The sequence below is a fragment of the Lepeophtheirus salmonis genome, chromosome 8 (assembly GCF_016086655.4).
Source record: "Lepeophtheirus salmonis chromosome 8, UVic_Lsal_1.4, whole genome shotgun sequence".
Taxonomy (NCBI): Eukaryota; Metazoa; Arthropoda; class Copepoda; order Siphonostomatoida; family Caligidae; genus Lepeophtheirus; species Lepeophtheirus salmonis.
This window is the reverse complement of record NC_052138.2, coordinates 512,056-534,678: the sequence shown is the minus strand read 5'-3', so window position 1 is coordinate 534,678 and position 22,623 is coordinate 512,056. Positions and strand designations below refer to the sequence as shown.

Here is a 22,623-nt window from a genome sequence, read left to right as displayed (position 1 = left end):
AGTCCTGGTATTAAAATAAAAAAAACTTGGGACTTACAACCATAAATATAGTCCTGAAAATAGTCTGTATTTTGGCATGTTAAAAATAAAAGAAATGAAAATCATCATGGTGAGCCGTACAATTTGATAAATCCTTTGGAGGGAGCACCTTGTCTATTATGACGTCTCATTAGATCATCTACAATCAACTCTGACGAGAGAGGAGGGGGACAAAGAATAAACTAAAAAATACAAACAATTTTCATCCCTACATATATTTATACATGGGGCTGTAGATCCAAAGCATTTTCAGTAATTAAAAATGATAGAAACCGAAAATGAACATGCCACCCTGACAATTTTAAGAGTATTTGAGAAGATATCAGTTTAGCTGTTATCTGAAGGAAATAAACACAAGTATCACTCACTATCAAGAAAAGACATAATCAACAGTTACTCCAAGGTCGATAATCAATTCTACCCCGAGTATATCCAAGAATTACACTTATACTTCCCTAACAACACAAAAGATCTTAGGTGTTATAGCCTGAGTGTGTTCTTTTCATACCGGATTTAATTCAGTAACGATGGTTTTCTGGTATTTTTTTAATCGGGGGTATACGAGTAATTTAATTTCGATCTTGGTTAGAACTGGGTCTTTTAATAATAAATGATAGCAGTGCTATTTTTATCCGTGCATTTTGGGCAAGTAAAAATGACAATGGTGTCAATCCTCAATTTAGCTCATTTGTAATGCCAAAATATCTAAATATTTAGTACGCATGTTCTATTATAAGCTAATTAATATATGGAATATATTAGAGTGACAACTAGTATTAAACTTATATTGACTAGCTGTCATTCAATTTCATTAAATTAGCTGCGAGCAGCTATAAAATGAAAAAAATAAACACAAATCTAACTCAGTATCTAACAATGATATAGGTAGATATTCCTTTAATATTGGATCCTGAATTCTACACCAACTAAGATAAGGAATTACTCTTACAACTCTCTAAAAAATCCTCAGTATAAATCTTCATCTTGTATCCACTTGTGATTAATTTATGTTTTGATATTCTCTCTTCCAAAATAATCCCTATTCCAACAACAAAAAGTATCGCGCTGTTCCAATGCCATTTTTTTTTACAATTATACATATGTAGAACTTCTTTTTTAGAAGTGACCGAGTATCAAACCTACAGTCCTGAGTACTTTATTTGCTGAGCTACGTTGCTCCAAAATGCTGGTATTTTTAACATTGATGAACTCGGGAATAACCTGGAATCATACCTAATTAATTGATTGGTTTTCAATTTTAGATATGAATAGGTACAAGCAAACGCTGTTTATTGATTGAAAGACCTGTAATGTTTGTAGATATTTAAACTCATATTTCAATAAAAGGATACATATATGTATACATGGTGAGCATTAAGATATGATCTCTGATGCAATTTTTTTCATTTGTGTGTGTGTGTGTTTTTTAAGAAAAAGAGTTCTTTAATTTGCATATTCATTATCAATACAATATAATATGTTTGATATCTTCTTTATATAAAAACAAACTATTAAAATAAGAAAAAAGTCTACAGATTTATTTGTAGGATCGATCTTGATAGCAAGCAACAGTTGAAGTCTCTTTATAAGCCCATATAACCATATGAGTTCATGTCCTTTATCGAATTGACAAATCGTGATGTGTCAACGTCATGCATTTTATATTTTAATTTATATGGTAACCTTGACAATTACTTGTAAGAATAAATATGACATCTTTCTTTGAAGAGATGGGTAGAGATGTTAAAAGAGCCTTTCTCTGTTGAAAAGTCGTAATCGTGATGAGTGTAAAATTACCTCATGAAATGGTCGTCTATGATAATAAGGCCAAATTTGTCTGTCTGTATGAAGTTCTGTTTATACGAAAACGAGGATATAGTGCTCCCTGATGTAAATTATAGAAATATTTTTGATATAAGAAATAATAATGAGGTCGTATTAATGGAATATTGCAGGCGTGTGCACGTATAGCAAGAGCACTCTTTCTATTTATTTCTGTTATTTGTCTCGAATGTATAATATATGTTAAGATTTGAATTTAATGTGAACGCTGGTCTCTTCAAACAAATATTATCTGTTTTTATTAGTAAGCCCTGTAGAGATTAAAGTACTCATCAGTCATTCAAACATAAGAATTGTTATTCTCATTATAATTCTTTCATTGATGAGGGCAAAGCAAGTCATATGAACTGATTTAAGTACTGAATAGTCATGTGTGATTTTGCTCATGAAGAAACAGAGAGTGACTCTCCGGATTTTTTGGTTAGTTATTTTCTATATTATGTAAAGCAATATTTTTTTAAACTAACGCTTAATTACTCAGAGCAATGCCGGGTACTATAGTTAATAAAAAATATGGTTACTCTAAGAGACGGGACATCCATATTTTTTTCTTAGTCTCAATCTCTCAAAGTCTTGGTTTTTTTTCTGGTACTATAACAAGGATTTAATTGGTGATATTGATACATAACTACCATCCACTCTCATTTATAGAGATGTGAAAATTTGCAAAATCCTCGCTTGCTCAAAGTTTCCAACATACAAGTATATCCTGGTAACTTTGATAGAAGACTCTCCTTGGAGTAGCTTGGAACGTATTCAAATTTAGATGAGAGGAGCAGGATACATTTTTGACCAAGACCTCCCAAACTGTTTAGTCCGTGGGGTTAAGGTCATGTCCAGAGGAGGGCCACATGGAGACAGGACAGAAGTCATTCATATTCTTGCAGAATAAGGTTGGTTCTTTGTTCCGGATGAAGATGCCAAAAGCCTACGTAACCTATTCGGAACGGACACTGGGTCCGAGAATATTGCACATACTTAGCCTTTTTTGTAGTTGTTTCGAGGTTTTTAAACTTAGAGACATGGAATGTAAACAAAACTCGTTTATTTTTGTTTCAGCTGTCCTTTTGTTTGCTTTATGAACCTTTATAATTAGAAATAATGGTGATAGAATCCAAGTTTAATGTTACTTTATGTTTTGGGTTCCCGTTCTGTAAAGAATGGATTCTCTTATGGGATAGGATTTTTCCTTACTAGTAGCACAGGCGTAGTCGTCTTCAATTATTTTTACATACATACTCCTTTTTATTTGAGGGACTAATGGCCAAATCACGATTTGGCTATGTATATTTACATATATAGGTTGTAGGTAATCCTATGTTATATACAAAATATATTTCCTTCATTTTCTTAGTTTAAGTTCGTCAACCATTTTGATGATTAACTTTTTATATATTTCCAAGATCATTAAAAAATAAAAAATTAATGACTTTTACAGAATAATTAATGAATTATATTGATTAGGTAGACTTTTTTAATTTAAGTTAACCTGAAAATTAAGGAAGGAGAACATATTAATAGAGTCGACCTTCTTTTCTTTTTGACTCTATATACAAAATTTATTCATAAGTTTTAATTTTTTTTTTTGTTAACAAAACCCATGTGTAATATTCGTTTTTTTTTTTGTGTGTGTGTTTTTAGGTGGAGCACAAACGACATCATCTACCCTCTTATTAAAAGGTGGAGAAAGAAAGATATACATATTTAAATCAATTTCATATATATGAATGTGGTTTTTCCAAGAATAACAACACAGCCCTGGATTTAGTTTATGAAGAAAACGAAAATTTTATTTCTTGAGACATGAGGTAAGACAAAAAGCTAAAAGTTAAAATTTTACAACAAAGGCAGAAATCCTCCGAAAATATATAGTCAATAAATTAAATAATATATTCAAAAGGTCAAAAGTAAGTTGTTGCCATATTCTGTTTTTTTTTTTTTTGTGTTTCTTTTGCAAAGTTGACCTTAAAGTGAGACATATTTTTTAGGGTACCTTGTAAATATATTCTTAGTAATTTTGTTCCCGCTCTAAAGAGAGGGTATTGAGTGACGTCATATACTTTATATTTCTAAACTAGTTTGTAGTTTTTGTGTAGCACTTTATTTTCAAGAGCAGTTTGACTTTCAAATTTTTTCGAATTTCAATTACACTTTGTTCGGAAAAGTTGTAATATTACCTATGCAAAATTGCATTGTCCTACTTTATAGGGCACACATCTCGATCAAATTATGAAAGAAAGGCAAAAACTCTTTACTTAATGAAATAAAATAGTAAGAAGATATTCTTAGTTATTTTGTATATAATATTTTTGATTGACATTTTTTTAACTTATAAAAAGTGTTGAAAAAGTTTTTTTTTCTAAAAGTTTTTGATCCGCTTACAGAAAGGAAAAATCAAATTTTATAATAATTTTCTTTCTTTTTGTTCTACAGGATAGTTTTAAAAAAAAACTTTAATAATGTTTTTATATGTTAGAATAATGTGTATCATAGTTAACTGATGCAAAATGATGATTAATGATGTACTTTAATCTTTAGTGAAAGAATAAATCATTTTTGTCTCCTTTCAAAATTTGACCGAGATGTGCTATCTAAAGATGAGATCGTAGAGAATTGAAATTTTGCATAGGTTATGATCTTACTACATGACAACTATCCCGAAATATTTGTAATCGAATTCGAAAAAAAAATTTAAAACACCCTACAGTACATGTAGAGTCCTTTTGTCATTGGAAAACAAAAAAAGTATGAATCTAGACTCTTAAAGATAATGTACATCTCTTTCATCAATTTTTGATTGCAATATATGTTAAATTCTGCTGATAAGTATATTTATTTGTAATGTTGTGTTTGTCCACATTTAATTGATCTAGTCTAGTCTTAGTACTGGTCCATGGAACGGGGATTTTCATCATTAAGGATCTTCATTCATAGAATCATACTAGGACTCATAGTATATAGATTGTGGATCTTTAGAATATACGATAAAGTACTTTCAGTCGTGTCTAATTTGTTTATTTCTTTAAACAATACATATAAGCCTACTAAATTGCTATATAGTCCGAATTTTGTAATATCTGGAAGGTATACAATTTTTTTTTACAAACCACAATAGGGATTATTTAATCGAGAGTTTGGAAATTCTAGAGTACATTTATAATTTTTTAAAGTTTACAAACTGACCTACTCTTTTCACTGTTGTTTATTAAAATTGTTTAATGCTTTTGACATCTGGTTTTAACACTTTTTGTGTTGATCCTATGTTTGTACGTTTTTAATAATTAAAATGTTTTGTTTTTTCAGAAAGTCGGTCAGAATCGAAGGTATTATTATAATTCTATAATTTTGAATTTTTAGTTCGAAATTAATAATTTGTATTTTTTTTAAATTTAAAATATCTGACTGACATTGTTTACTGATATAAAAAAATAATAACGATTTTATCATAATTTTGATGAGGCAATACGTTCGTACCACAACTGAAAAGTCATAAATAAGAAATTCGCAATTTAAAAAAAATATATTGGATGATCCTTTGCAGTAGCAACCATGAATTTTTTTACCCTAAAAATTCCTAAATTGCTCAGTTCAAGGATTCAAACAAAAATTTACCTGAAATTTGATACGCGCCGTAATAGGTATTGCTGTAAATTCTAAGTACTTTTAGTATGTAAAAAAATAAAACAGAAAATTAACATAATTATCTTTCATTTTTTAGAAGAGATAAGCTAATATGTTATGACGTTTAATTAAATTATCTACGAGGTGATGTGAGTTGTGGGAAAATCACATTAGTTTCATTCCGTATCAAGCAGTAACAAGTCAGGAATTATTCCAATATTTGATCCTCAAGTATACTCTGAGCTTAATAGGGACTGATACTCATAAATCCCAAGCCAATCCTCTGAGATTTAAAAATCTATTTATAACCCCCGAACAAACCCTCAGTGCTACTCTTAATGTACACACTCAGTTTATCATTATATTTTCTCAGTTAAAGAATTAAAGAATAATCATGACATCTTTGCAAAATACAAAACAATGTTCATATTGCCAACGTGAAAACACTTGCTCACAAGATAATGCATGGAATTCACAACTTTATATGTAAGGTTAAGAAACCAAGAAAAAAAAGGACTTTAGAATGAACAGAAGGTTCTATCATGTTTTTTTTAATTTGAATACGTAATTATAAAGAGACTGATGACGTTTTAACAACCACAGGCATATTGCACAAATTAGTTACAAATAATAACACAATTATTAATAGCAGTTTATGTAAATACATATTATTATATTTGTTTTTGGGACATAACATGCTTCATATCTTGAAGCACCTTTCAAAATTAGGCCGTCTTATATCCTTATTAAAAAATTTGAACCTTGTTTTGGATATTTATTTTTTTTCATTTTTCAATTCATGAACAGAAATGTTCATTTAGAATCAGGTATTTTCTAATCATTTATATTTATTCCCATACTAAGAGAAATATCTGACCTAAGGGCTTTACGTTTGACATCCCAGATCTTAATCGTACACCTAATTCATGAGATTTTATTTGGCTCTGATATGATCTTTCAAATAGAATCATCTATCATATTCACTATTTTTTTAAATTATGACTGGGAGTTTGTGCAACTTGTAAAATGCAATTGTTGGACTTCACTGAAGGATTAATCAGAATAATGAAATGATAACAATTGTATATAATTATTATTAATAACTCCATATATACTAATATTTACAGGGTGGCCTAGTGAAGTCTGAACAATTCTTAATTCAATAATTAATTAAGGTTGATTGATTGAAATTAATTCATATTTTGATATATTAAAGCATAAACAATTAGTTACAAAACAAAATAAGCCTGAGCTCTCTAGGTTACTTACAAATCGAGAAAATCACACTTGAATGTAATCGACGAATTTCCATTCGCTCACTCCAAGAACTTGGGCATCTTCAGGACAAACGTCTAAACCGTCAGCAAGTCTGAAACGTTGGTAAGGAAGATGGTCTCTATCAAAAAGGCTAAACTGGACGGAGGAGGGAAAGAAAACAGCCCAGGCCAATACGCTCAAGTCCATGACGGTCCATGCAAGAGATCTTGGGGTTTCACACCAGTCTGTCTAGAGAGCTATCAAAAAGTGGATTGAAAGAGCCTTGTGAGGGTGGAGAGGCCACTTTTGATACTAGCGACGAAATATAGCCATCTCTTCCGTTGAAAGACTCTTTTGAATGAGTTTTGAATGTGTGAATGAGTTCTTTTTTGACACTTTTGGCACCCGTACATCCCTGATGTCAACACCGTCGACAACATCTTTTGGTATATGTCAAGGAGAAGGCCTTCAATATTCGTCATCCAAACACTGAGGCCCACAAAGCCACTGTCAGCCAGCCGCCAAGACAGAGTGCTACATCCACAGTGGGGGCCATGCCATTTTCTACCGCTTCGAAGCCATCATTTCGGCTAAGTGCAGCTACATTAAGGGTTTTGAGAGCTCAGACACATCTATTTATTGTATCAATTTTATGGAAATTATATTGTTAAGTCATAAATTTTATCTTCTTGAATTTTAAAATTATATCTGTACCACTCGGTATTGCTTTTAACTCATATCAGTTTTTAGCCAATCTAATTAAAAGTCATGACAGTTGGAATGGTTTTCCATAAAACCTTCTTCAAATTGTAAATTTTTGGGGGGGTTTCATTTACTTAAATTCACGCAGTGCATAGAATTTACATGTATATCTATAAGACACCTGATACTCAGTTATAGTGTGTGTGTTCATTAATGATTTAAACAGAGTAATTCCCGCCTATTTTCCTTATTACATCAGTAGTGTGATTTGTGTTCATTTCACAGCTGTTCCCGTCTTATATAATTTAAATGTCTGAGCCGCTCTCCTCTCTCACATTCTCCAAAATGTTTGAAGGTTACCATGCTATTTTTTTTTTTTACAAACTGAAAATATTTACGATTTATAGCCCTGAGAAAACTTTTTTAATGTGGATGGGGCCTAAGACTTTCAGCAACGGAGATCGAGACGAGACCATTAAAATTTCAAAATGTGTCTTTAGACCAATTTCAATCTGTATCACTAATACAGACGGATACCTGGGAAGCAATTTTAGATTCTCGACCACAAGTATGTAGTTAGATTTATGGACATGTACTAAGGTTTCCCCGATTTTTTAAAAATATTATTTCTTCATACTAATCATCATTTTGAAAGTACAGTCTGGCTGAGAAAAATAAATAAATAAATTTAATGCAGAAAAGATATATAAATAATTACTATACTGTAAAATTATTCAGCATTATGTACACGGTTGATGTAGATTCAAGAGTTTTTTATCAGTGATAATTGAATAGTTAGGGAATGCATTTACAATTAAGTCAGTGAGATCCAGTTCTTCCTTCACTTTTCATTTTCAAATACGAGTACATAATAATATGTACTTTAATACATACACAAGAATTGCTTAGAGGCTTTAGGGTGGGTCGTTTCGAGGGTGTTTGATCAACTTCCAGAATGTGGAAATCGGGATAAGTTGTGTATAATATGAGGGCGAAGGAGTGAGTTTCAGAGATTCCTGTATGTATGGGATTTTTGGAGAGTACAAGGGGAAAGCGGGAGAAAGATTTATGGTTACGTATGGGATTTTTGTAAAGAAAAAACTAAGTTTAGAAATTAGAGAAAGGAAAAAAGGGTTGTTGCGAATACTTTTTCCCTTTTTTGTTCCTTATTCAATAGGTTGTTGTGGTGTTAACTTTTCCCTCTGAAGTATACATTTTCGGCAATATAAACAAGCAGCTGATATTAGCAAAACTCTTAATTCATTCATGACGATAGTCTCACTCCCACCTTTTCTTTGTGTTCATACAAGAAATTGCATCTGAATTAATTAATTACTGAATTAAGGCTCTTGTAAACATAAGCAGACAGTTTATGCTTTTGTGGAAGAAAATGAACCATTGATGTAGAGAAGATCATCTTCAACATTCAAAATTTGCATTAGTACAAGGAAAAATGTATGGTTATATTTAAAAATGTATTTATATATTATTTACAAGTTGCAATTTCCATGTCATTATATACCTTATTTCATTACAGCATTGAACATTCTCATTACCAACTATTAAATGATACTATTAAAAAAAATACATCATTAATATATCAATCATGAAATTATTGCAAAATGATTATACCAAGTACTGTTAATCCTTCATTTTAAAATTATTCATCTCATTTTTTTGTTGCAACTTGTACACTTTGCTTATTCAAGTTACAACTTGTAATCCACAAATAAATTATTATTTTATTAAATGTTGTTTTTTTTTTAATACACCAACGATAAGTGCGAGTTATTCATTCAAAAAAAGATCTTAACACGACGACAATCTATTTAAGAAAGAACAAAAAGTGCACATTTCTAAACACTTTTTTTTCTCTGCAAAAATATCTAAGAAGCATTGGCATTTTTAAATTGTTTATTTTTTCTATAATGGATTTATTTTGTGAAGTTGAATAATTCACCCATTCACTCTATGATAAAAATAAGAAAATCATAATTATTTCTATGAAATACAACTAATTATTATATATTGATGATCACTAAGCAATATTATTTTTGAATAAATTACATCGTTCTCGATGCACAAAGATGAAAATAACAGAATATTAAAACTAACATGAACTATTTGATTAGTGTGGGTTAAAAATCCAGTCAAATTTCTCTAAGAATAAAGTTTCAACTGAGTTGGGGAATAATTAATATATGTACATCCCATCGTCCTAAACTTTATCGTGGAAAATTCTTTTATTCTATACCAAATTTCGCAATATCGTTTCATCGATTTCTCAAACTCTAATTCTCAGCCCACACTAATGTACATATCCTAGCAAACAAACCGTTTCAGATTGAAGGAGTATTTGAATCGATGATTGCTAAGGATATTGTTATCAAGGGCAGGCTTGATTATTGGTTAAGTCATCCTGAGGCATCATTGCTTATATTATAAGTGTATAATTATTTATTCAATAATACAACGATGATTAGAGTTGTAAATTTGTAGAACTTTCAGTATGTATAAGCAAACCCGGACAATTTGATGAATATTTGAGCAGAGAGCTGTGATAAATTATTTTAGCAAAAGCTACACAAGTTGCAGCTATTAGCGGATGCTCACTTCTTTTTATTTTAAAAGCCATTTGTTGAAGCATTGTATGCCATATTTTATCCACCGCTAGTATTCGTTTTATTAGACCAGCTGTAAGCAGTTGTTAGAAGAAGAAAAAAAACATAAATTCCACTCCGTATCTACCAAGCACACAAGCAAGAAATACTCAGATGTCGATCCTCAATTATATTTTAAGTTAAACAAGGACTTACACTTGGGACTCCCTAATAGATCCTCAGCATTAATCTTTGTCCTTTAGGAGCAAATTCGCTATTAAAGAATAATTATGACAGCTTGGGAAAATAAAAAAATGCTGCTGCTGAGATAGTTAACTTTTTATAATTTCGTAAAATCCAAAAATCCATAGTTTTTACAGCTATAATCATGATCCAAAATTAACCATAAACACATTGAATCCATCATTCCTTAATACATACATAGTTGTAAAAAATATTTTATCCAGTGGTATGTTAAAAATGGAAACCAAAAATGTATGTGGTAACCCTGACATTTTTTTTAATGTTCCTTTAATTGGTCAGATGGTGTTGCACTAAATAAATATAAGTAAATATTATAGTATTATAATTACTCCATTTGACCTAGGAATCTTCTTTGAACTCCATACACATCATATAAATTTCCTCCTCTAGGAAACGCCCCTGGGAATGGAGGGTAGAATCTACATACATTGAGTTAAAGAATAATTCCTCACCAGTTTGACGAATATTTATAAGGAGATCAGTTAAGCTGTCATTACGTTTAATTAGATAAGCTATAAACAGCTTATGGGAGGAAGGACAGAAACAAAATTCCTACTCCGTATCTAGGACATAGGCTAGAAATACTTTGATATATATCATCAATTATGCTCGGAGTCAAACGAGGACTTACATTGATAACTCCACAACAAATCATCAGGGTTACTCTACGTCATTCATGATCTCACACATACTTATTACTTAGATGTTCCCTCCTCATGAATTAATAAATTATTGTTGCAAAGTTAAGGAAACAATTCTCGGATTATAACTAAAAAAAGTTATGCACACGTTTTGTCATTTTATATATATATATAACATGAATTTATTTAGTCAGGAATATTAATATCCATCTGACCAATAGGAAAGAAAAACAAAACTCTTTGCTTCATTCTGTATTGAAATTGCCTCACAAAGTTTGAAGAATAACTGCACACTCCACAGTTAAACAATAAAAACAGGATAGGTTTACTCGACATAGATCCTTCATTTAAAATAAGTACTCAACATATAAGAAACAGATAAATGGTTTGTTTTTTTGTTCAACTATTTATATATTGGTATATACCAATATGGTTCGACTCAAAGACTTTGAACATTTAGAGATATAATATATGTATTTTTATCCAACTAATGGTTTCCTCCAGGGGTGTTGTTCCATTCGACGTTTTTATAATATTCTATTTTATTTGTTTGTTTGAATAATAAGATCATTAATAAAATGGATATTGGATTGAGAGTAAGATATTTTATGGTTGGGTGCTTGGTTGGGCCTGACCCTGGAGTTGTTTATTTACGAATATCAGTATAAACATGTATGTACATATTCAAATTGATTAATGGAATGTGCTTTGAATTAAGTGTTTATATATATGGATTTATTATTCTGTGTTTATTTGTATACATAGACTCATTGATAATATAATTAAATCATTATGGTTTATTTTTTCCATGTGATGGGTTACAAGTTGTAACTTGTACAGGCGGATTCCACAAATTACTGTTTGTATATCTTTTTTCTGTGGGGAGTTGTTCCAATTTGTTTTAAACTCAAAAGTAGCTATGTGACTGCTGTACTTACAAGTCGAGAAAATGAAACTTGACAGTGTTTGACAAATTTCTATTCGGATACTCCGTTAGCAAGTCCAAAACGTTTGAGAGGAAGAAGGGGTCTATCAAAGAGGCAAAACTTGAGCCGGAGGAGTTAAAGAAAACAGCGTAGTCCATGAGGGTCCATGCAAGAGATCTGGAGCTTCACATCAGACTGTGCAGCGAGCATAAAAAAAGGGGGTGGAAAGGGCCTTGTGAGGGGAGAGAGACCACTTTTGATTTTGACACAGCAACGAAAGAAACCCATCTCCTCCGTTGCAAGATTCTTATGAATTTGTATTTTGAGTTCTTTTTTGACACTTTAACCCCTCCCCCCCTTATAATCTTGATGTCAGCCCCCTCGACTACAACTTTTGGGTGCCTGTCGAGGGGAAGGCCTGTAATGTCCGTCATCCAAACACTGAGGCCCTCAAAGCCACTTTCAGCGAGCACTGGGACGCCATGACAAAGGACTACATCTACATGGTATGCCAAAAATTCTGCCACCACCTGGAAGTCATCATTGTTGCTAAGGTCGGCTGCATTGATGATTTAGAGAGCTCAGTTATACAATTTTGTTGAAATTATATTCATAATTAATAAATTATATCTGGTTGAAGTTTAACATTCAAGGTGTTTAGATTTTAATGGACCATTCGGTAATTATAACACTTCTAATATTAAATTTGTAATTTTGTAAGCAAACGTAGGTTTAACACTTTAATTATTACGCAATACGTTTGGCAAAACTGGAAAATGATAATTAAGAATAGTTTATGGTAGTGATGTGCCATGAGCAAAGATTGTCCTTTGGTAATTGAGTTTGATGAAGTAGGAAAAATAAGACACCAAAACCATCCTGTACCCATACGGCGAGTATTTATTTGCATCTTGTCGAAAATTGATATTCCCTTTTTCTTTTTCGAACACATTACAGCAAGAAAATCTTACTATAGTTCTAGAGCCGTAAATATAGAATTTATGTATTTCGTAAACTGGTTGTATATTTTACATCGTACGTTTATTTTTTGTTTTTGAGCTGACAAACTGAAGCAAACTCTACAGGGTCGACGCGATATTTTTGGCACATTTCAAAATATTTACAAAACAATGCTTACAATTATTAATTTAAAGGTTCGAATTCAATTCAGATTAGGGAGCCTCAGTGGCAATGATATTCTCCATTCTGGACCTGAACCTGTTGCGTGCGCTCTCAGCCTGGTCCCTGGACAAATTGTATAGAATAACGATGATGCACTGCTTTAATTCGGCCACAATATTGGACGAGGTAAGGTTGGTGCCCCTTTCAACTGTGTTGAAGTCACAAGGATTGCAGTCAGGGTGTTGGGAGGCCAGATGTTGGGGCTGGTGTAGTCCTCTAAGTTCTTGGACAGCCATATCTGGGACTTCTGGGCTATAAAAATGAAAAATGACCCTGATGGTCCTCCCTGTGTTCCTCACCATGCCAGGCACTCTTCATGATGTCACATTCCTTAAAACCGGTGCAAAACATTCTAATCACTGTTATTCTTTTCCACTAGTTGGATGGTTTAAAGTCGTTGGATTCCATTGTTGTCAGCACCACGTCTTCTCAATTATTGACCCAATAGTTTACTGCTACCTAACCGTCATTATATGCGATAATATCAATTGTCAAAAATATCGCGTCGACCCTGTAAATTGTTTATGCAGAAGTTTTGGTTATTCTTGGCTTTATTGGGTTCTAATAGACTTCTTAATGTTGTAAGCAGTACGATGGAGATGGCCACGGTATCTGAAGGCTTTTCCGCATTGTTAACTGTGCAGAGGAAATTGCACACGCGTTGCCTTTCATGGTTGTTGCTCCGAGGTTTTTTATTAATAAATATGTGACGAAAACAAAACTTCTTTACTTTATTTTTATTTTTGTTGCATAATGAAACTTTGTAATTAAATGTTACTCCAAGTTTTGGGCCTCACTTTGTACAATAATAAAGATATCATGTTAGAATTTTTGATACCTTTAGGCAAGAAAATTAGCACAAAAATCCATATTGTAAGACTCTTAATTGTTGGGTTTGTCTTCATATATTTAGGAAATATTTCACTTCAAATCATCATATATATAAATATATTTGCAGACATTACAGAAACAAAATATAAATAAATACCCATTTTCAATGTTTTATAGGTATAAATATATATATTTGCAAAATATACCCAATTTGACGCTAACTCCACTCCTTATTTATGAAGCTAAGATAGTAAATCTTAACATAATTACTTCTTAGAAGAAAAAAAAATCGGAGGTAGCTGTACTAATTATCGCTCCATTTACTCTAGAAACAAATGTATAAGAGGTTGTTGTCCCATTTTTGGTTAAATAATTTATTCTTCTGCAAGAAGACAATCATATGTATTTTTTAGGTAGCCCAATATTTTTGGAATTGGTAGTCTGAAGAATGATTTATTATTTCCTTAACTGTTGTCGTTATTATTTAACTTTTCGTTATGTAACTTCCTTTCCTACTACGTTCAGTTATATTTCAAACCTAATTAAATATTCGTGTATACTTTTAAAAAACAAGGGGTAGCCATGAAGATTTGTTGCAGAGTTATAATTCTAAGTCCTTTTTCAACTCAGAGTAGAATTGAGGATCGACATTGGCGTAACTCTTGCCAATGTTCTTACAATTTTCTTTTACCTTCTCCCATTCGTTACAGCTGTCTGTAACTGTTAAAACGTCATAACAGCTAAGCTGTTCCCTTTAAAAAATTCTTCATATTGTCAGGGTTGCCATGTTGATTTTCCGTTTCATTTTTTTAACATGCCCACAATACAGATGATAACTATCACTACCATATGATTGAAGTATATTTCCTTCTCTAGGAGATATCGGGAGTCGAACCTACGACTATTAATTCAATGCAAGAGAATATGAATAACTTTCCCTTTTTTTAGGGTTAATATCCTTCCCCCCACCGCACAAATACATTTTCTGCCGGCCACAATAAAAAAAATAACAATTTTGACGATGTTTGACGCCTCACAAGAAGTGTTGCGTCGGTTCTTAATTAGGACCGCAGTCGAGTACAATCTCATCCAGTCACACTTTTAGGTTCTTGAAGAAGGTAAAATTGATCCCTCGTGACGTCATTGATGTTTTTTCTTCCCTTTTTTAATCATTACGTTATATAATAGAATAAATTTTATGACTCAGTAAAAATATAAAATGTTCTTATGATATTACATTATAATGAATACATGATTATTTTTGCAAGAGATGTGTAATATTCGTAATACATATCTCATATATATTATTTGGCTTAATAAACCATCGGCATTTTTAGGAAAGAATTCAAAGACCGGTACCAAGGACTGACAGTCATAAGGACCGTTCCTAAGACTAGACTGGACCTAACAAATAAGGATCGATACAACATAGGTCACAGGGCTAGGAATTGTTCACAGAGATTATTCTAATTCAATCCATCACTAATCAGAACACAAAATGGAGAAAAGAAGTAGAAATATCGACAGCTGACAAGCAAAATATATATATATATTTGTGTTAGCGAAGATTTGCGTTGCTTCTTCTACTCCAACAATATTTTCCTTGCGTGCAGCTAAACATGTAAGCCCTAGCTGAAAATTTCTTTGTACAAGGAGGGAAATGAATATTAACTTGACGACGGGACAGCCTAATCTCCATAAATCGTAGAAAGGTAACAATTTATGAGAATGTTAGTAAGCCCCTCTATGATGCCTTATTGACTCGTTATCTGACAACGGTAAGAAAAACAAAGGTGAACTTATTATGTAGGTATTAGTCGTAAAGAAAAAATACAATTTGTTAATGGGTTGTATTTTCCTTTTTAATTATTTCAAATAAATGCAAAATAATAAGACTATGTAATTACATGGAGGAGAGGGGGATTGCCCAAGAGTTCAAGGTCCAGAGAGCATTTGTGAGTGAGTGACTACTCACAGAGCCGCATTCATATTATGGTAATGCGGTGGTAGAGATGGATTTTATTGGGGAAAGTTTGAATAAGTCTGATCTACAAATAAAATCATGTTGTTCTTTTTGTTTTTTTATTTTAAATCTATATAAATAATAGAAGTGAATAATCCGGTTTCTTTCCCGGTATCCTGGATTTTCTCTGGAATTTACAGCTCTGCATTACACGTGTTTACATGCTCTGCGTTGCTCCATGTTTTTGTTCGTGAAGCACATATTTCTTGGTTGAATTTGGTTAATATTTTTGTAACGGTTACTTTTGTTTTCAATAAGTTATCATGGATAAATATCGAAATATATTAAATAAGACATAGGCGTGCCATTTAAAAAGTGTGGCATTTTACTCAAAGGGGCATCTATAAGTTTCATTGAATTATATGCTGTGTAGAAGCTGTGATTTTGTACAAGTTGCAACCCAAAAATATGATTAATAATTTCAAATGAAGGATTTGCAGTACTTGGGAATAGTATTGAAGGCAATAATTGAATATTCCATGGATGTTCCACATACTTATGATGCCATTTTTGACCATTTTAATACAAATTACTAAAATATAAGTATTAAGTGACACATTATAAAGTTGAAATGCTCAGAGTTATGTTACATATAAATACATAATAATCAGGTAGTTTTAATAGATCAATATAAAATGATAGTATCAATGTATAGTTGACAATTAGCACGACCCATGCTGTAATTAAATAATGCATTTCAAGACAAATAATTTGCAAGTTGTAGAATTTATAACATAAGGGGGGAAAAAAATATATTTTCCAAATTACAGACTCAATTCTGTTAGTACTTTACACGGGGATCACGAATCTTTAATGCATTTTTTCGTATCAAATCTGCTTTTTGATAATTTTTGATTTAGATTTTTTAATATTTTTACCATTTTTATGGGTTTGAATGAACTTTTGAGTATGAAAAAAAATTTAGTAATAAACATATAAATTAATTTATTCTTTACAATATTGTATGTTGATTTTAAATATGTCCTATTAATTTAATTATGATCCTACAATACTGAAAAAATGTAGTTTAAAGACTAAAAAAACCCTATTTTAAGGGTTTTGAATGCAAAGGAATAACTTGCCGGATTTTCAATTGTTTTTACACCGGAGGATCTTACTTGAAGTGTTATTAATTAGGGTTTCATTTGCAAACGAGTATTTGGCTCTAAAATTTATAGTTCCACTGCCAAATTGATAATTTATGGGATCCTGTAAAGTCCCGGTAAATGAGAAAACCTTGTACATTCAGTTTAAAGACATGGTTTGAGCTAAGATCTATATTATTTTCTAACTAAGAGTTTCATATTCATGCAATGATGGATGGAGATGAAGAAAATCTTAAAAGTATAAAATAACAATAATAAAAAATTGATAGCCATTATTAAAATATTTTGTTAGTTGAGGTGGAGTATATCATATTAGATGTACTATGGGCCTGCTCCTAAAAAGAAGAAGAAAAACAAAATTAATGATTACTTTAAGATATTTGGAGATTTAAAAAAAACATATAAATAATTTGTACATATATAGACTTTCTACACCTTTTGGAAGAACTTTGTTGTTTAGGGTGTACAGCTTTCTTGTTAAATTTTAACTTTTAAAGTACGTATATTTATCAGTCTCCAAATTTTTACATCCCCATTATAGATCTCAAAGACCCCTCCGAATAGGTCACAAAAATCACTCCATAGAATACATCTTGCTAAATGACGTCATCAACGATTTCAAGCTGTGACATCATCGTTTATTCCATACATGTTTATAGCATATAGCAAAGTTTGTATTCCTGAAAAATTGTTTATTTGCTTGAGAAGAACTCATTTTTAACAGTTCCTGATATTCAAAACCAAAATATGAAGACCATTATATTTACGATTTTAGATCCTAAACATTATAAAACGTGCGAGTTCGGTTCTTCGTGTGAACTGGACTAATGTTTTTGTTATATTTTATCAAGCTGTTATCATTATTCTTGAGGAGAGATCATCTAAGTATTGAGTAACTACATGTCAGTGTGGTCATGAAAAATGGAGAGTATGAATGATTATTTCTTAAGCTTTCCTTAGCTTTTATATTTTTAAAGCAAATTGATATTATTAGAGCATATTGTATCTGTTCGTCGACGCCAAATAACTCTGATCAATACTGGTTACTAATAGTAATAAGAAAAACAAATACTTTGATTGGGTCTAAACGAACAATAATGTCACACTATTCATGTGTATAAAAGATATTTTTACTAAACTGAGGTACAATAATATAGTTACAAATGAAACCTTTATAGAGGACTCTCTGTAATTTGGGACGTTTATTCAGTACCAATAATAAGAACAGGACTGAGCATGGGCAGTATGGATACAATCCAGTATTTATCCTAATGAGATCTTTATTATAACATTGCTCATCTTTTCCACTTTCAAAAAAATCAATTAACGTTGTTATCAGCTTTTGACCTATCTGCTGCTCGTCACTCTATCATTGTTTGAACGTTGCTGTGCAATATTACAATTCTCTCTTGTTCAAAAGAGAACCATTCTCTATAATGATTAAAAAACAAAATTTTCCATGATGAGGAAGAATTGATTAACTAACAGACTACCTACAGATTATGGCCTCTTTTTCCCCGTTTATAAAATAGACTGCAATATACAATAAAACTAAAAACGTGTAGTAATCCTTCAGAACTCTTTAACTAATCATTATTTAATAGTAAGGATTTGCTCACAGCGTTTTATAAGGGTTAATTTGAATCCTATCAATCAACATTCAGAACACTACTAATAAGGGTAACATAAAAATCGACAGTTTACCAATGAATACAATTTAATTTTTTTTTTATGTTTATGAAAAATTCATTCCCTAGCTCCCAATATCCCTTCCATAAGTCCTAAAACTGCGTGAGAGTGATTTTTTTTTTTTTTGAGAGATGGTGGAATGTATTCAAATCCTCCTATGTTATGAATATCAATTAACAAATTTTCTAACAAATTACGAAATAAACACTTTAATCCCCATCATCATTATTTCACTGATATGATAATTCACTATGTATTTGTATGACAGCTGTTTATCTCTCTACTCATGTCTTTTATTATTAATGTGTCTTGAACGTTCATCTGTTGAACTCAAATTATAATCTTCCTTCGGCTGGGAGTAGAAAGTAGATTGACAGTTGGTAAATATGACCTAATGAGTTAACTACAATATATTCTATGGTCACATGACCAAGATATGTTGATAAATCCAGAATATATACCAACTGTGTTTTGATTAATTTCCAGAGCTGTTATCATAATTATTTTTTCCTTGAAGAGAGGAAACCTATGTATAAATTAATTACTAGTACAACGAAGAGTAACACGGATAATTTATTAATGGAGCCCTCCTTCATCTCTATAGTCTTGTTGTAGTTTACCCACTTCTTAACATTATACATAGTCTTACGAATCATTCCTGTCAGCCAGTGTTGGAGTGTGACCCGCATGAAGAAGAGTTGATGCACTAAGGCTAGAATCTGGCTGCGATGACATTTCTCCTTTGATTTAAGAAATTCAAAATGCGGCAGGTATCATGGCTACCTATACAATTACAGACAGTTCTAATTTTCTCACACAAAAGTTCACAAATCAATGGAATACATGTGCACAAGTTTCAAATTTCCACTATTGTACGTATTTACCGGAATCATTTTCATTTTATAAGTATTAGTACGTACTTTTTTGTACCCGAGACATCTTTAAAGTCTACTTATGGACGTGCTTATAAATTATAACAACACTAAAAAATTAATATTTTACTAGAAACGTAGCAGATTAATGCATTAAAATGTTACGTCCTTAAAGCATGGGGTGGAAACATTAAGTTTTGGGGATGTTTCTCCGCTAAGAGGATGTGAATACTTCACTGCATCGAAAGGAGGAATGGACCATCTTTCAGGAAATCTGGGGCTATAACATCCTTAACTCAGGGAAGGACACTGAAAATATGTCGTCAAATGACAGCACGACAATGACCCTAAAACATACGGCCTACGTAACTATGGAGCTGCTCAAGAAAAAACACATCAAGCTGATGAAGTGACCAAATCAGTTTCCAAACCTCAATCCAATAGAAAATATGTGGGCAAACATACAAAATCGGCAAAGGACAAATATTTATTTCCTTCTACGTATTCATATTATTCAATTCGTAATTAAAAGATAATGGCCCAAAAAATTACATTTTTAAATACTCGTGTAATATCCATTGTGATGTATGCAAGTTTAATATATATTTTCTTGAGATGAAAGTATGTGAACATGACAAAGTTGCAAAATTATTTAACAACAATAGACAGAACTGCAATAAATCTTTAATTTTTTTTTTTAATCTTTCTCATTCGGTCTTTTAATAATATATATATAAAAAAACACATTTAAAAATAGATTGGATATTAACTTCATTTACTTGTTATAAAGAACATTGAACAAAGTGGAGAGACCTCCCATCGATGTTGTTGCCGTGGAAAAAAAAGAAGTAAAGATGAGTTTTGAGGGGGAAGAAATAATTCCATGAGTTTCTTGACCTCAATCTCCAGGATTACTCTGACTATCAAGTTGTTATCAGCTATCATTTATCTACGATTTTGTTTTTAATTAAATGAAACTTTGATTACAAAATAACATAACATATTGTCTACCTATAAATGCAATTGTTATTAGTCTATCATGACCTTGAAAAGCATGGATTCGAGCATGTATCATTGAAGAGGCAGAGGGTCAAGCTCTCTTTAAAAACATACAATTAGTGTGCACTTATTAGTGTTGGGCTTTGGTCTGAAAATCTCAGACTGGTCTGAGAAGGTTATGATTTTTAGTTGACGTAATTTATTTGGTACTCTAAAGAACATCGGTCTGTAGCAGTCTCAAAGAAAAATTTTCTTTATATTGGTCTTACAAAAATTCAGTCTGTATCAGTCTTAGGGTAATGTATTTACGATGTCCGGAAAAAAAAAGGTCAGTTTTTGAACCCACCCTCCGCCTATCTGTGTTTGTCAAAACACTAATCAGGAGCGTCCGCAGGGTTATATTTCGGGGGAGGGGGACCTTGTTTTTTTTTTATTTAAAAAAATATATATTCAGTGCATAATTTGGTGAATGACTTTTTTTTAATGGTGCTTGGTTAGATGAAGCTATACTGATTAAGTAAAAGTAAGTAATATATTATCACATTTACTCAGTCTTACCTAGGAATCGTCTTTGAAGTCCATATACGTAGAGTATTTTTATTTTTCTAAAAACGACCGGGGTACGAGCATACGCACATTGAGTTCAAAAAAATAATTTCTCCCAAGCGTGTTGTCCATTGCGCTACATCGTTCCATACCTTTTTGTTTTTTTCAGAAAATGCATCCTCATATATATTTTTTCTCGCCCCTTTTTTCTCATGAAAAATTATTTTCCCACCAAAAAAAAAATCTAAAATAAAACCAAAAATTCCTTCTTTCAGAGGGAATCTACACCCTAAAGCCCCACCTCTGCAGACTACCCTACTGGTATACTTTCTGTTGAAAAAGTTTGGTTTGGCATTTCTCAATGTAGTGGACTCCGAAATATCTCATACCCCCTCATCCCAAAAAATCTTTAAATCGGTAACCCCCGTCAACTGGACGTCTTAAATGGCTGACCCCTTATTTAAAATTAAATCTATATCAATCTTACGAAATTTTTAGTGGATCAGTTTTATTTGAAAATGGGTCTAGAGCGGTTCTATAGATGAATTGTTGATGATGTCAGATGTGTATCAAAATTTTGAACATCGATCTAGTACAACATCACATGAAGTTAAATGTGTGTCATAAATCATATTTATACAACTCATAAAACAGACGGATACATCTATTACTTATCTAAGTAAGCTTCTTATTTTGGTTATATAGTTTTGTTATTGAAAGTTATATATTTTTTATTTGTTTATGATAGACACCATTTTGTTTCCAAAAAAAAAAAAAAAAAAAATCCTTGTTGTCTATTGTGATACATGTTTTGGGTAGATCTGTGCCTTGAAAACGGTCTTTCCTTTATTAAAAGGCAATTTATAACGTAAATGAAAATAATACATATTATTATTCTTTACAAAATGAAGACCTAGATTACCCCTATTTTGTTCAACAGTCGAGACTGTCTCGCTCCGTAACAGTCTGGTTTATTATGAAATATACATCTGAACTCAGTAAAAGCCCTCTATTGTTTTTACTTATTTAGTTAATAATAATTGAATTCTTGGTTTTTTAATGATCCAATACTTTTTAACGATAACATAACATACATATATTCATGCTTAATCTCGACATATGAATGCAGTTTCCGATAAATAAGTAACTAATATGTAGAACGAAGCTACATACAACCATTGATTCTTAGATAAAAACAAAGTTTTTTTAACACGATCCATCGTGGCTATATATAATAAGAAAAACGAATAGTACCTAATAGTAACAAAACAAGAGTCTACACACGTACATACATTCAAACCAATTAAAAGAAGGGGAAAAAAGTAATAAGATTTGTTACTTTCGTGCCTTGTTAGAACCATTCCTGCTGTGATGTGTGGTTAATAATATTTAATAATATGAAAACGGTGTAATACTTTTGCAAATGGGTTTGTAAAGTAAAATCATTGTAACTTAACCCTTAACTAACAATACCTAAGTGAAA

General features: G+C 31.5%; 1 protein-coding gene across 3 annotated transcripts in view; it reads left to right on the top strand.

Annotated features, from left to right (window-relative positions):
* Positions 1–22,623, top strand: part of sha (shavenoid) — a 117,440-nt gene that overhangs the window by 31,498 nt on the left and 63,319 nt on the right. For 2 of the 3 annotated variants that reach the window (XM_040714152.2, XM_040714150.2), the window contains exon 2: positions 3,523–3,689. The exons of the other annotated variant lie outside the window; for it this stretch is intronic. The gene's annotated coding sequence lies outside the window, so the exon portion shown is untranslated. The remainder of the gene's footprint in view (positions 1–3,522; positions 3,690–22,623) is intronic. 3 annotated transcript variants of the gene reach the window in all.